Source organism: Triticum dicoccoides, chromosome 1A (genome assembly GCF_002162155.2).
Source record: "Triticum dicoccoides isolate Atlit2015 ecotype Zavitan chromosome 1A, WEW_v2.0, whole genome shotgun sequence".
In the NCBI taxonomy this organism is placed as follows: domain Eukaryota; kingdom Viridiplantae; phylum Streptophyta; class Magnoliopsida; order Poales; family Poaceae; genus Triticum; species Triticum dicoccoides.
This window is the reverse complement of record NC_041380.1, coordinates 103445545-103452198: the sequence shown is the minus strand read 5'-3', so window position 1 is coordinate 103452198 and position 6654 is coordinate 103445545.

Here is a 6654-nt window from a genome sequence, read left to right as displayed (position 1 = left end):
TGGAGGCAAGCGAGCTGCGATCGGGGCGACGCGCCTAGCCCGGATCTCCTCGAGCATCTGGAAGCGTCGCTCCACTGTTAGCATAGCATACATGATCTTCCTCTGCCGGGTCATGGCGGAGGTGGACGTCGAGGGAAGTGGGAGGTGGAGAAGGAGAAACGTGGATGGGCTCAGGCTCGGCTCAGGCTGCGAGCGCGAAGAGGGAGGAAGCAGGTGTGGCTAGGGTTGGGGACGTCGTCCAGCTTTAATAACCGAACTTTCGCCCTCAGGCGGCGAGCCGGAGCGGCGCCACGCGGCATTAACACCCCCATCGGAGGAGACGTCCATCAGACCGTTGGGTGTCAGGGTGATTTCGTGTGGGACCTAGTCATTAATTCGATGTGGCGGACGTGACCGACCCCTCCATATCTGCCTCAGATATGGGGTGGATATAAGGGGTGGCGATCAGCCCGCGCATTTGAGGCCGGCTTAAAACGCCCGAGTGGATCATTTTTTGGCCGGTAAGTGATCAGGCCGTCTGTCATGACGTTTGATACTGATTTGAAGCACCCGGCTATAGATGCTTTTAGGTGTCATGGTAGCCGTGCAGTACCCGGACTATCATTTGCGGTCACACATTAATCAGGCGTTCAGTCTTTCATTTGTGCACATTACAGGTGGCCTTGTTCAGTTTTTCATTTGTTGAGGGCATTGATCCCCCAACCTCAATATTCATACAGACATTACCCCGTAAAAAAAGATATTCATAGACATTGTCTCCTAAATTTTACTACTTTCTCCAATCTATGTTAATTGTTCCTTGTGTAATAAATTAGTGATAGTTTATATGAATAGAAGGAAGTAATAAATCTAATTAACCTAGAACACTAGGAGTACACGTGTTCGTACAACGACAGGACGTATCATTAAATTTTCCATTTACCGTCCGTGCTTGTTTGCCTGTGAGCTGGGAATAAAATAAAATGTCCATTTTGTATATATTCGTGAGAAGAGTGGAAGGGCGACCCAAGTCGTCGAACTAGTTCGTCAGAAAATGATGCCTAATTATTGAACCCCAGAGTTGCTAATTCTACACGGCACGAATATGCTACGACCAATCACTTCCGGGTTGACAGGGATCGGTGTGCCCACTGGGTTGGGGCAACGTTGAATTATTGTTGTACCTGCTTGATGCCTCAACTAATTGGGTAACTAGGAGAATACGACTCCGAGGAGAGACGCCGAAACGAGTCAGCATCGCGTCGTCCGAACCTAATCTTGAAAAATGGAAAGGGAGAGGAAAAACTTGCCACGCGCGCGTACGTTTACATCCAACAGTAAACTTCATGTGAAATGTACAGACGCCTGCATCTGCAACTAGGCAAGCAAGGGAGTGGGGCGGCTAGCTTTGCACAGTATTATTTTGTAGTACTAAATGGACTTAATCCGCTCACGCACTCCCTCGAAAGGTTATTTCGCAATCTGGTCCGTCCTATCCACGCCTAACATTCATGTGTCCAACTTGTATACCACCTCGCCTTTCCCACGGGCGTGTTTGACTTCCACAGGAGCGGAGTCAGGAATTGAACATAGGAGGGAGGGGGGTGGCAATAATAAAGTACGGATTGATTTCGTGGATTCACAATCATAATACGCTTTTTTCGTGAGTTTACGCTTTCAGTTTTTTTAGATGGCAATAATAAAGTACGGATTGACTTCGTGGATTCACAATCATAATACGCTTCTTTTCGTGAGTTTACGCTTTCAGTTTTTTTATCTATATTATTTTCTACATCCGAGGTGATACTATTCTTTGACTTTTTGATTTTTTGGTCATCCGTGTACCAAAAAATAAAAATAAATTGTCAAAGTCATAATTCGAACACATGACCTTCGCCATGAGCCGAACATGGGCTAGCCATACCAGCAATCCACTATTTGTGTGTATATGCGATCAGAAATCAGATGTACGTGCGCTCTCTTGGCCGGCACATCCACCCTTCGCACAACAGCTCCGGTTGAGATGCTTCTTCCGGCCCAAGGCCCAGGCGGGCAGCATACAATGAATAATCTCACGTTCGTTTGTCATATTTCCTTAAAAAATAGAAGAGAAAACGATCATCTGCCCATTAAATAATACCACATCGCTCTCTCATATGTAGTTACATCGATTTATATACATCTATTCTTCTTAATCAGTAAGTCACCTCAGAAGCTAATACTAATACAAAGAGGAAGAGAGGATCATTGCCTCTTCTCAGAAGCTAATACAGAGAGGAAGAGAGGGGCGTTGTATTAAAAAATTAAGAGGTAGGCCTAAATGTGCAAAAGCCAAGCGAACCAATGTGAAGCAGTTGATGGTCGGCTACAAATGAAATGGGCTGGGAAAGAGCATTGCTGACGCTACTGTTTCAAAATATTATTATTTTCCATTTTACTTTTAAATTTAGCTCATTCATCAGGTCTAAATTTATTAATAATGCTATTTCTTCTAATTTTAATTTTAAATTTCAGAATGAACTAATAAGTATTAACTAAATTGACTCGGGACCACATGTCATGTTTCAAATTGGCATCCTGAAAACCCCTACGCTCAATCGAGCCATTGCTCGGCATGTCGTCCATTGTTTTTCAAGCTCACAATTCATGCTGAATGATCATTGATTGTCATGTTAAAATAGAGGACATGCACCTGTGATTGCTTATCACATTAGAGACGTGTGATATTTTTTATTTCCCGTTGCAACGCACGGGCATGTTTGCTAGTCGAAACTAAAAAAGATTGCAGCCCACGACCCCTTATAAACGACCTCCTTGATAATTATCTTTGTGTATAGATCATCCATATATACAACTAACATATTTAATCAGGAAATACATGTTATCGATTAGGGGCATTTTTTTTAAAGAGATGTCTAATTAGTAAATTAACAGAGATCCTCTTACATGCTTGATTAATAGGCTGTTAAGTTGTAATCCAGAGAAAAGAATGAACCAGCTGCAACGGATATTGGGATATTGTATGGATATTGTATGTCGACGTACCTTTCAAACGGAGCTTTAGATCATGAACAAACGGAGCCTTGGTGTGTTTGGTTGAGGAACCAAGTAGAATGTAATGTCATGGTTCCATTCCATTAGAATGGGTCCATTCCATTCTTGTGTTTGGTTGCAGTCAAATGATGGAATGGAATGGTTCCGTCTCACTCTTTGGTTGAAGGAATGGAACAAAGACAAATTTGATTCAGCTCATCTCTCTTGAATGGTGAAACTCTCATATATGCATGACATCCTTGATTTTAATATATACTCATGCCATATATCAAGAAGTCAACTACCAATACTATACAATTTTGAACAAATATGTCTAAATTTTACCTCACATCTCTCTTGAAAAGATGAAAAATTTGAAGAAAATCAAAACCAGGATGAACTACTATTTCTTCCATCCAATGAAAAGGTTAGAAACAAAATTAATTAAAAACTCTTAGAACTAGTAGAGGTGAGGTTCTTCTGGATGAACGTCACACATTAGTCCCTAAAACCAATCCAGATCGGTGAGATGTCCAACTCCCTCCTCCCTGGTGCCGCCCTTCGACACTAGACTTGCTTGCATGTCATCGCCAGCTCCCTCCTCCCTGCCAGCGCTGTTGATCTACTCATGTGCTTTTTGCTGCGTTGTAGCCGCTGCTCTACTCCCAGCCAGATCGGCAACAAAATCTGCGCTGCAGCGTTGCAGCTGCTCTGCTCTCTTCAGGCGTGATGAAGGACTCCGGGCGGAGGTAGTCCACGCTGGGTCATGGCTTCCTTCGCAGTCGCCGTTGCCGGAGACCATCTCCCCGCCCACCTCACCGGTACCAGACGCCATACCTGCTTGCCCGCCGCCCCGATCCTAGTTCGCCGCCGGGGAGGGAGAGGCGGTGCCATGGGAGTCGCCAGCGCTGGTGGAAGATCGACATGGGGAGAGAGGCGGGCGGCGGCGCTGAAATAAAGATGGGGATTGGGCCTTTGGGTGGGGTGAGTGAGTCGGGGGGAGAGGCGAGGTGCAAGAGCGGTTCCGCGTGGTTCCTCCAAATCGGAGGTACCAGCACATTCCGCATATAGAGGGAATATGCCGTTCCCTAGAACGAGTAGGTTCTCGTTCCTCGACCCAACCAAACAATGGAATGACCCCGGGGACGAAACGGACCCGTTACGTTTCACCTAATGACTCGAACCAAACATACCCTTAGATCATGAACACATACACGACGGACTCAATGACATACGGCTCAACAAAGCGGTTAACACCATGGAGAAGCTGGAAGCAACTTGGTCCTTGCGGGGTCTCCTAGCGCCACCAGCACCGGCAAACGGAAGCAGTGCGTGGTGGTTGGTTGTCGGGCGGGTGGGATTGGAGGTGCAGCGAGCCATTGAGTGGCGGCAAGAAACCCTAGCTCCTAGCGATGGGAGATCCATTTTGGATCAGATCAACGTATAGAGTTCGAAACAATCAAACTTGTAGGCCTCCTGCTCACCGGTGGTCAGAATGGGAAGATGGGCCACTATTTGGGCTTGGCATGCATGGTCTATTGATTAAACATTACTTTTGGGATGAATTGCTAATTGAGTTGTAATTATCTCCGGCCAATTAGCGCATATAACATAAAATACTAGTACTATGGCCCGTGAGACATTGAGGGGGGCCAATCATTGGGGGTGTCTAGCCCCTGCTCGCTCCCTTGTCTCCGCCCCTGGACTTCCGCCCATATGGTACGGGTTAGAAACGCCCGTCCGTTAAGCGCGACACCTGAATATCAATTGTGAGCGTTTAGGACATCCGATTTTCTGAGTTACTCTCCCCTTCAGAATAAGTGTCTCACGTTCGTCAGATGTTGATATAGCCACCGGGTCACCACTCCTTCCTCTCCCTTCCCTCCGCCACTGCCGGTGGTCGGCGCCGGGCATAGCCTGTGCGTGTGACGGCGGTGGCGGCGGAGGCACTCCTCCCTCTCGTGGGTCATAGGGTGACGCGGGGCGCCCTGGCTCGAGGGTGTGACCCTGATCTGGACTGCGGCGACGCCAGTCTGGTTAATGACGGCCTAGATCTAGAATACGGTGATGTGACGACCGGCCGGTGTCCTAATGGCGATTGTGGTGGCAGTGTTGGTGACGGCGATGATTGTGGCACGGCGGCATCGGAGGTGGCGCGGGCTGCGGGCGAGGCGGCCTGCTCTATCTGGGCGGCGGCGGCGACGGCGCGCCATCTGCCTTTGGATCGGCGGTGGCGCGCGTGGAGGGCCTGATGGTCGCGTCGGCGGCACCTCCGGTTAGATCTGTTCTCACCGGTGCAGCCGATAGTGGTGGTCATCTCTTCCGTCAGAGGTGGCCGGCCTGCGGCTGGGTGGTCGAATCTCGAGATTTGTCATCTTGCCCCGGCTACGAGTCGGGGAGACATAGTTGCTGGTGAAAACCGAGCCGTTGATGGGCGATGGCAGCGTTTTGCGCCATACCCTTGATGAAGGGGTCGTCGTGTAATTGTTGTCGACCCACTCGTGCTGCTTCGGGAAAACCCTAAGATCTGATCTTCCTGATCGGACGATGGCGGTATTACTGTGTCATTTCTCTATTGAGAGCATCGTTTGTGGAGTAGCGCTAGAAGACATAGGCAGGAGGTGGAGCGGCTTCATCTTGCACGGAGCTTCGGTGGAGCTGTCAAGTCATGCCTGACCGACAGGCGCTACGCCGAGTCATGCCTAGTTGGCAGGTGCTACGCACGATGGATCTTTCAGAGTCTTCTTGTCTGGATGGACGAGCATAGGGCAGTGGCGCCGTTGGGCGCCGTGGTGGCGTCGACGGATGTCCGGACTAGCAAGGATGATGCGGATCTCTCTCCTAAAGATGGGTCAGTGGTTCAATGATGATGACGGCTTTTAAAATGTATGCACGTGGTGTGCGCTTTAGGTAGGCTGCACCAGATGTTGGTCCCGATACGTTATGTGGATTGATTGGCGGCGACACCAGTTTTAGATATGGGAGTGAGAGCACTCCACATTATTGAATTTGTAGGTGTGAGTGGTGGCTTCGAGTGGATTGATATATGTTCTTGTTAAACCTTTGTGAAATAATTAATAAAGATGACTGCACGCATCAATTAATGTAGAGGCCGGGGGTTTAACCTCCTTTTCTTAAAAGAAGTTGTTGATATAGCCAAACAATTTGGCGCGTTATGTAGCCACACATTCCGGCTGCTACATTTGAATCATGCATCGTTAAGGTGTAGTCATTCTGTGGGCTTGTTTTTTTTTGTTAGGCATGACTCCCCACCACTGCGGGAATGCCTAACAATGACAGGTGCAAAAAACTTAATAGTGGCGGGTTAGACTCTTAGGGCTGCCCGTCATTGACCTTCCGCCACTGCTATTATGGCATCAGTGGTGGGCAGGCGTCCGTCACTGATGGCAGTGTAGCGGTGGCGGGCATGTGTTATCGTCCACCACAACTATTATAGCTACCGAGTGTTGTATTTGTCTGTGCCCGCCATTGTAGTTCGTAACATCAGTGGAAAACACCTTTGGCGCCCGCCACTGGTAGTGATGTCGCCATGTAGAGAAATTGCTGCCGCGGCAGCGTTATTTTGTTGTCGTGGTAGCATTTTAATGGCGATGTAGCAGTACTTTCCACTCATTCATCCCA